This window comes from Carya illinoinensis, chromosome 1 (genome assembly GCF_018687715.1).
Source record: "Carya illinoinensis cultivar Pawnee chromosome 1, C.illinoinensisPawnee_v1, whole genome shotgun sequence".
NCBI lineage: Eukaryota > Viridiplantae > Streptophyta > Magnoliopsida > Fagales > Juglandaceae > Carya > Carya illinoinensis.
Window position 1 is genome coordinate 15021231 of NC_056752.1, and position 10405 is coordinate 15031635.

At 37.3% G+C, this 10405-nt stretch overlaps 1 pseudogene; it reads left to right on the plus strand.

Annotated features, from left to right (window-relative positions):
* The first annotated feature begins 864 nt into the window (after positions 1-864).
* Positions 865-9207, plus strand: LOC122310232 (annotated as a pseudogene).
* Positions 9208-10405: the final 1198 nt, after the last annotated feature.

Below are 10405 nucleotides of genomic sequence, written 5' to 3' on the forward strand. Positions count from 1 at the left end.
GTGTAGAAAAGTCCAAAACTTTTTCTTGAGCCTTTCATCATAGGGGTTGTGCATCCTTCATTATAGTTGGTATCTTGTGTTACAGTCACTCTTCTATTCGTATAATTTCCGTGATTCTCGTGTCGTTTCTTTCCTTCCGTATTTCTCTTGTTCTTGTTTCTTGGATCTAATTGCTAGTTGAGATTAAACAAGGTTGCTTTGTCTTGATTTAGTTCAATTAGTTCTGAAAGAACTTGAGTAGGAAAACTCGAGGTAAAAAGTAAGAGAGTGTGAGATTATTATCGAAAAAACAAAAAGCCAATTCAGAGTGAAACACGAGTGGAGTGCCATCATTTGAGTGTAAACACGTAAGAAGCGTATGAGGTCCTTTCTTTTTCTACTTACATTTTCTTTTTGTTGCACATTACAATGTATCACCACAGTGGCTCATCACCCAAGAGGATAGCAGATAACTCATTTGTGTTGTAAGCCATGCAACAACAGTTTGAGCGGATGAACATACTATTGGGGCAAATGGAGGATAGGATGAATCAACAACAAGCAGAGATTAGAAATCTGCAAGGTGGGAGAAATCGGAGGCGACGTGAGCCTAGGGTTGAAAATGCATATGAGAATGAAGGAGATGATGAGGATGAGGAAGACCTAACATCTAAAATTGGGTTGGGTAGACATAGAGGGGTTAGGCGTGAAAGAGGATTTGAAAGGAACCTAGGGGGTCGGGATGGTGTCGATAGAGACTTGGAGAGCATCAAAATGACAATACCATCTTTTCAAGAAAGAACTGACCCAGAGGTTTATCTAGAGTGGGAGAAAAAAATAGATTTGGTATTTGATTGTCATAATTACTCTGAGGAGAAGAAAGTAAAGTTGGCAGTAATTGAATTCACTGATTATGCTATTATTTGGTGGGATCAATTAGTGACCACTAGGAGGAGGAATCATGAGAGGCCTATAGAGACATGGGGAGAGTTGAAAGCACTCATGAGACGGAGATTTGTACCTAGTCACTACTATAGGGACCTTTATCAAAAGCTCCAAAATCTTACACAGGGGTTTAGGAGTGTGGAGGATTATCATAAGGAGATGGAGGTGGCTATGATTCGGGCTAATGTAGAGGAGGACCGGGAGGCCACCATGGCTAGATTTTTGAGTGGTTTGAATAGAGATATAGCCAATGTGGTTGAATTGCAACATTATGTGGAGATAGAGGACATGGTGCACATGGCTATGAAGGTGGAGAGGCAATTAAAGAGAAAAGGGACAACAAGGTACACTTCGGTTTCTAGCACTACTTGGAAATCAAAGTGGGATAGGAATGATCCTGCTGAAGCAAAGAGAAAGATCGAACCACCTAAGGACAAAGATGAGGGACCTAGCAGCAAAGCCAAGGTAGAATCTCAACCTTCAAGGAATAGAGATATTAAATGTTTTAAGTGTTTGGGTTCAGAGCACATTGTTTCTCAATGTCCAAATAGGCGAGTGATGATTATGCGTGACAATGAAGAGGTGATGACTGAGAGTGAGGATGATTGTGATGGAGTGCCCGAGTTGGTTGATGCTAGTGATGACGAAGGAGTGATATACGCTGTGAATGAGTCTCTTGTTGCTAGGCGTGCTCTCAACACACACATTAAGGTGGATGATACCGAGCAACAGAGAGAGAACATTTTCCATACTAGATGCCACGTCAACAGCAAAGTATGTAGTATGATCATTGATGGAGGGAGTTGTACTAATGTGGCTAGCACTACTTTGGTTGAGAAATTTAATTTACCAACCTTAAAACATTCTAGACCATATAAATTACAGTGATTAAATGATTTTGGAGAAGTTAGGGTGGATAGACAAGTGTTAGTTCCTTTTTCAATTGGGAGGTATCAGGATGAGGTGCTTTATGATGTTGTGCCTATGCATACTGGCCATATTTTGTTGGGGAGGCCGTGGGAGTATGATAGGAGGGTGACACATGATGGGTTCAAAAATATGTACAGCTTTGTAAAGGAGGGCAAAACAATCAAGCTTGCTCCTTTAACTCCAGGTCTATGAAGACCAACTGAAACTGAAAAGTGAGGTTGCTCAGAAAAAAAAGAGTGAAAATGATAGTCATCAAAAAAGAAAGAGTGAAAATGAGAGTGATAAAAAAAGAATAAGTGAAAGAGAGATTGAGCAGAAAAGAAAGAGTGATAGTGAAAATGAGTACAACAAAAAGAGTGAAAAAGAAAGTAGAGATGTGGCTGAGAGTAGAGAAAAAAAGAGTAGAGCTACGAGAGAAAAAAGAAAGAGATTCTGTAGAGAGGAAATGAAAGACAAAAGTGAGTTTCTATGCCAGAGAGAGTGAGGTTAAGAGGGCTTTCTTTGCAGATCGCCCTATGATTTTTCTTATCTATAAAGAGTCTTATCTTACTCTTGATGACACTCACCAGTCTCTTCCTAATTTGGCCATTTCCTTGTTGCAGGAGTTTGATGATGTATTCCCTGAGGAGATGCCTAATGAGTTGCCACCCATTAGAGGCATTGAGCATCAGATTGATTTTGTACCTGGAGCTGCTATTCCAAACCAACCAGCCTATAGGAGTAATCCAGAGGAGACAAAGGAGCTTTAGAGGCAAGTTGAGGACTTGATGAGCAAGGGGTACGTGAGGGAGAGCATGAGCCCATGTGCAGTACCAGTGCTATTAGTGCCAAAGAAGGATGGGACGTGGAGAATATGTGTTGATTGCAGGGCGGTCAACAATATTACGGTAAAGTATCGGCATCCCATTCTTAGATTAGATTATATGCTTGATGAATTGCATGACTCTTGTATTTTTAGTAAAATTGATCTTAAAAGTGGGTACCATCAAATTAAAATGAAAGAGGGTGATGAATGGAAAACTGCTTTTAAGACTAAGTATGGTTTTTATGAATGGTTGGTTATGCCATTTGGACTTACAAATGCGCCCAGTACTTTCATGAGATTGATGAACCATGTACTACGTGCATTCATTGGCAAGTTTGTGGTTGTGTATTTTGATGATATCCTAGTGTACAGCAAGGACTTAAATGAGCATATTGAGCATTTGAGATGTGTGTTTGATGTGTTGAGATGTGAAAAGTTGTATGCTAATTTCAAGAAATGTACCTTTTGCATAGAAAGAGTTGTTTTTCTTGGATATTTTGTTAGTACAAAGGGTATTGAGGTGGATGGAGAGAAAGTCAAGGCCATCAAGGAGTGGCCAATGCCAAAGAGCATCACTAAGGTAAGAAGCTTTCATGGTTTAGCTAGCTTTTATCGGCGTTTTGTTAAAGACTTTAGCACCATTACTGCACCATTCACTGAAGTCATTAAAAAGAATGTTGGGTTTCATTGGGGAGCTACTCAAGAGAAAGCTTTTGCCACCATTAAAGAAAGGTTGTGCTCTGCACCTGTGCTAGCATTACCTGATTTTAACAAACTTTGAGATTGAATGTGATGCCTCAAGTATAGGAATTGGAGCTGTTTTGATGCAGGATAGGCGGCCCATAGCCTTTTTCAGTGAAAAGTTAAGTGGGGCCTCACTCAAGTACCCTACTTATGACAAAGAGCTTTATGCTCTTGTTTGTGCATTGGAGATTTGGCAGTACTACCTATGGCCTAGGGAATTTGTGATCCACACCGATCATGAATCATTGAAGCATCTCAAGGGTCAAGGTAAGTTGAATAAAATGCATGCTTGTTGGATGGAATACATTGAGACATTTCTATATGTCATCTGTTACAAGCAAGGTAAGGAGAACATTGTTGCTGATGCTTTATCTCGAAGGTATGTACTTCTTACTTCTATGAGTGCTAAGATGCTTGGGTTTGAATATGTGAAAGACCTATATGCCGATGATGCTGACTTCTCTAATGTGTACATGGCATGTGATAAGGCGGCATTTGGTAAATTTTACAAGCATGGGGGTTACTTGTTTAAAGAAAACAAACTCTGTGTGCCAAATTGTTCTATGTGTGAATTACTAGTGCGTGAGGCACATGGTGAGGGATTAATGGGACACTTTGGTGTCAAGAAAACTTTGGATATTTTGCATGAACATTTCTTTTGGCCTAAGATGAAGAGAGATGTCACTCGCATTTGTGGCAGATGCATTACATGTAGGAAGGCCAAATCTAAAGTGTTGCCACATGGGTTGTATACACCCTTACTCGTTGCTAGTGAACCATGGGTCGACATATCTATGGACTTTGTTTTGTGGCTACCTAGGACAAAAAAGGGTAGAGATTCTATTTTTGTGGTTGTGGATAGATTTAGTAAGATGTCACATTTCATTCCATGCCATAAAACAGATGATGCCACAAACATGGCTGACTTGTTTTTCAGGGAGATAGTGCGACTCCATGGTGTCCTAGGAGTATTGTTTCTAATAGGGATGTTAAATTCCTTAGCTACTTTTGGAAGGTGTTGTGGGGGAAATTGGGTACCAAGCTCTTATTTTCCACTACTTGTCATCCGCAGACTGATGGTCAGACTGAAGTAGTTAATAGGACCTTAACTAAGCTTTTACGCACTGTTGTTCATAAGAATTTAAAAACTTGGGAGGATTGTTTGCCATTCATAGAGTTTGCATATAATAGGATCATGCATACTATTACTTCATATTCTCCTTTTGAAATTGTTTATGGATTCAATCCACTTACCCCTTTAGATTTGATGCCTTTACCGATTGATGGCAGGAGTAGCTTGGATGGACAAAAGAAGGCGGAGCTGGTGAAGTCACTCCATGAGAGGGTACGACTTCAAATTGCCCAAAAGAATGAAAAGGTTGCTTCCCAAGCCAATAAAGGGCGAAGGCATGTCATCTTTGAACCTGGAGATTGGGTTTGAGTTCACATGCGCAAAGAAAGATTCCCATCTCATCGGAGGATTAAGTTGCATCCTCGAGGAGATGGACCTTTCCAAATCCTTGAGAAAATTAATGACAATGCCTATAAAGTGGATCTCCCAGGTGAGTATAATGTGTCTGCTACCTTCAATGTTTATGATCTTTCTCCTTTTGATGTAGGTGAAGATTCGAGGTCGAATCCTTTGAGGAGAGGGGGAATGATGGGAACCAAGGCAAGCCTACTCTTAAAGATCCTTTGCAAGTTCCAGATGGGCCAATTATAAGATCGAGAGCTAAGAAGATCAAAGAAGCAATGCAAGAATTATTACAAATCACTTGGGAATAAGCTAGCAAGAGCCCAACACTCAAGATGAGCTTGAAAGAAGAAGAACCAATTTTGATCCACTTGATCCAAGCTGTGGAAGACTTGACTTAGAAACATGACCTTTAGATATTAAGGCTTTCAATTTGTTTAAAGGATTTTTATTATTAGTTTTGAATAAGTGGGTTTGAGGATGCTTAACCCACATATGTCTTACTTATTTGAACTAGGGTTTAGAAGTACTGTAGCATGACACTGTTCACGCTACAGTACCCGCAGCTACTGTTCACTAAAGGGCATTTTTGAGAGAAAGGCTCTCAAATTTTAGTCTAGGGTTTTATCATATTTTGGGGAGGGTATTTAAAGGATGTAACCAGCCATTTCAAGGCAGACATTATTTTATTTCGAATTTTAATTGTGAGTGAGTTTTCTCCTCTTATTCTTAATTGTACTCTTGAACTTATCAAAGGTAAATCACAACCTTTGTGGCGTTCCTCCTCGTAATTTGGGTTCTTGAGACGGGATTTCAACGGGTCTAGATTATGATATAATCTAGGTTTTTGAAACGAGTTCTCAACGGGTCTAAATTCTCCATCCATAGACTTGAGTTTGGCGTTCTTGGATAAATTTTCAAATTGATTGTGGGTTCCAGGGATTCTCTTCCCGCGGGTTCATATCAACAAAGGAGCTTCAAAATGAATCTAGCACATGACTCCCAATATTGAAATGCTAACTTAGACGCAACAATAGATGTGAGAATAACCAACACATCTCGACGTGCTTTTTGGCACGGATAAGAATTTTGGTTGATTTCACTTTCCACTGTATTAGAATATCAAGGTCTGGTGTCAGTCCTTCAAGGTATCCCATGAAATACTTATTTAACTCTGATTTTCACTTGCCAAGACCTTTTGATGCTTGATATAATTAGCGATATCTAGTGTAGAGATAATCCTCCTCATCATAAGATGTGCTACTTTGGGTTTCATCAACACTTGATTGACATCTACTTGAATATTGCTTTTACAATTGCTCAATGATTCCCCTTAATCGTGCAACAAGCTTTGACACTCACTCAGGGCCAAGAGAATCAACAAACAACCTTAAAAATTTCCAACTTGCAACACGAATCAACATATTTATAATAAACAAGATTTTGTTCACTTTCTCAAAATCCCTCCAATATTCGTGATATTTACATCGTGCTATCCAATGTAGTTGCCAACTTAATATCAACACTTTTAGAAATTTTATTCAAATGGCTATATAGTGTAGTAATCTCTTCAATAAACAATTTTGAAGTTGCATAAGTCGAGCCTGAAATTCACAAGGTAACATCATAGAAAGTCTTCAAAAATCATACAAAGGCCTCAATGGTTTCCCATTCCTTAGAAATTGGTTGTCCTTCTCCAACATTCAAGAAATGTAGTACAAATAGTTTGTCTTTATCTTACATTAGGTCAAACATAGCACGGTACTTCAGAACCACACATAACATCATATATGTGGAGCTCCACCTAGTTAGAGCATCAAGAGAAAGTATCCCACCACCCACTATATTTTGTTTGTCTACACATAACTTAAACTTATCGAGTTTTGCAGGCTAGAAGACTTCACCTACTTCAGTGCATTTCATATATTCACAACCAATTCGTCAATTTCTTTCAACCCTTCATTGATAATGAGATTTAAAATATGTTCACAGCATTTGTGTGCAAAAACTCATTATCTAATACCATGCAATCTCCAACTATGGCCATTTTCGTTAAATAATCAATGATCATATTATCGAAAAATGTATTATCGACAGTGATAATAAATATCTTCTTTGTTCCCCATTGAAGTATGGATAACTCAATCTCTCCTCCTATTGTCATCCCTTGATGATCAGAAATTTTCATAAAGTTTATTATTTTCTTATGCAAGTTTCAATCAAAATCAATAAATGAATCATTATGCATATATAACTAAGGTTTTCAATCGATGCCCATAAATCAGTGGTGATGCAAATCTTATAACTAGATGTCATAAATATGTCTCTTAACTTGTCATTTCTAACATGTATAACTTCAAACAATCTTGAATGATAGTAATGTGAGAAGTGACTTGAAATCTAGGTTCAACTGTGGCCAGAAATCTTTAAACCGTTGACATTCAACAAATCTAAATGGTAGCTTATCCAAATTATCGTCTTAATGACAACCAACCTTATCTCCTATTCATTATACTTGGCAAGTGCAACACTAGGATTGCTAGTTGTACCATCATCCACCTCCTTCTTATTTGCTCCAATTGTTTTTTATTGGGGGTTATCCTATCTAATCCCACTAGTAAGAAAGGTTTTATACTTTTAATTATGGTCTTCAAGGATAAAGTACATTTTTTTAAGAATGACATAATAAAATCTTATTTCAATAATTGCATGCGGCTTTGTGTTCATTGGGATCATCTTCCTTAATCCTAGTAAAATGCAGCCATACGTCTAACCTACCACAAGATTTTCTATGTTTTATAAAAGGGCAAACATGAGGACTAGTTGTAGAGTTTTTCATGGATACTTCTTCCAAACTTGGAGGCAGAGAGTTAACCAAATGTTTAATTTAGGACCAAATCATGTGGTTGAATTTTCAATCCAAAGGACAGGTCCATGGCTATTTTCATGGCCCATTGATTATGACATAAGCATATCGCTCCCTATTATATCATGATTGACATCAGTCCATTGCCATGCAAGGTAATGTATTGTCATTTTAGGTGCATACATATGCCGCTATGGATACAAAGACACGCATTAGCTCAGGCACCAAAAAAAATATAAAATCATATTTTATCACTAATAGTTTTAAATGAGAATGGAAAGGTATAATTGTCATTGGAATCACTTAATATATGTTGCAAGTTTAGGCTTGAGATCATAAGAAAGGCCCAGTTTTAAAGCATTGTTCACTGGCAAAATATTTTTCCCATAGTAGTTTTATGCAAGTTGGGTGGGGTAGATGTCTCTTTTATACTTGGAGAGGAATTTGAGAGGCTCGGAAATGGTTAGTGGTAGGGTGCAAGTGACGAATTGGAGATGGCAGATTAGTAAATATTTGGCATGAACAGTGGATACCAGGACATCTTTCTTTATTGTCGGAATGGGCTGTGATGTTGGTAGGCTCAAGATCTAATACGGTAGCTTCCCTCTTTGTGGATCATGAGAAGATGTTGGACATTAACAAGCTTAGATCTCTCTTCAATCCAAATATAGTGGCTGATATTCTTATAGTGTTCTTGTGCCCTACTAATATGGAAGATAGAATGGTTTGGCCTCATGAGAGGATTGGGCAATTTAGTGTTAGAAGCTGTTATAAGTACATTTTTTCTCAGATTGGTACCCAGTTTGTAGAGGCATCAAACGTGCAGACTCTACATGCTCTTTGGAAGCATTTTTGGAAGAAGAAAGTTCCTAATAAGGTCAAAATTTTTTCTTGGCATGCCTGTAAAGATGGATTACCCGTTGGACAACAGTTAGTGCAGAAGCATGTCTTATCTAATGGCACCTGTAGTTTTTGTCATAGAAAACTTGAAACACTTACACATGCTATTATGAGATGTGATTCCATCCATAAAACTTGGGATTTGTATTTACATGAAGCCTCTATTGATAACAGCATGTTAGTCTTGAATGTGGCCTTACAACTATGTGAAAGGAAGCTATATGATAAGTTGGCTATTTTCTTTGTTCTGATGTGGAACTTCTAGTTAAAAGAAACAAGTATGTGCATGAGAAAGTAGAGCTAACTCCAACGTAGGTTGCTGATAATGTTTTGACTTTGCTACACAGTTTTAACAAAGTGAGGCAGAAAACTTGGATACAACTCAAGAACCATTATAGATGGCAACATCCTCATGCAGAGTGGTTAAAGTTAAATGTTGATGGTGTAGTATTTGCTAAGTTGGGGAAAACTAGTATTGGTGCTATTCTAAGGAATGCTTCAGGTACCATTCTTATGGCTGCAAGTAAATCCGAATGTGAGGTTGATGATGCTGAAGCTATATAACTCTTAGCCATTTTTCGAGGTATGCAATTATGTGCTATAATGGAAATTTCAAAGCTTGTAGTGGAAAGTGACAGTTTGCTTATTGTCGAAGCCTTACAGGATGATAGTATGAGGAACTCTATGTTAGGCATGCTTTATCATGAAATTAAGACTTTATCTTCTTGTTTTGGTACTTGTAACTTTTCACATGTATATAGAGAGTGTAATATGGTAGCTCATAAGTTGGTTAGGAATGCTTTCATGGTTGAAAGTATTAATTTATGGTGGGATTGTATCCCAAACTGTATTTCTCAAGTCTTATAGTTTGATAATTGTCTATAATTGTGTTTCTGTTTGATTAATGAAATCATCATTTCTATAAAATATATATATGTGTATATATATATGATTGTTAGATAAGGCAAACTGCTATAGGGTATTGTATCCTCTCTCTCTCTCTCTCTCTCTCTCTCTCTCTCTCTCTCTCTCTCTCTCTTTATTTTTTTATTTTTATAATCTAAACTTAGTATACATTCTCATTTTCTTTTCAAGACAGAAAAATCACCTATATATTCTAAGTGTGCAAGCTTAGACTTTCCAAATTTCCTATATTGTTAAAACATTCAACCAATGATATAATTTGCATACATTTGTAATAAAAGTTCGAGATAAAACTACAAAAGGTATAATCAAAACATCATACTTGAGACACCTCAACTCTAGAAGACCAGGTGCATCAAAGGGTTTGCGTAGCATATTGCGAACCATATGAACATCAACTTCATGTCCCAAGAGCTTGGGATAAATATACTTGCAAGGAGTGTGGCACTTAAATACAAAGTAAACTATTCAGGTGCAAAACGTACATATATCTCTTTAACTGACTACCTAGAATAGGTTGATATGATATTGGCATAATGCACCAAGAATACTAGAAGACTAATCCACAATTGATAAGAAAATACATAAAATCTTTTTTGATAAGTAATGAAAATGATAATGACTTACATTGCTCTAAAAGTTGCTCTTTTTTGTAGCAAAAAATAGTCATCCATGGTCAGGAAGCTAGAAAAAGGAGGAACAGAAGGTAAGAAGATTTAAAAACCTGAAGAACTTATGATGCTATATAAGGATAAACATAACAAGTGATCTAATTCGGTTTGTTTTTATGGATACTGAAATATGAGTGTTTTGTAGTAGATTAGTTAATTGAGCTAAT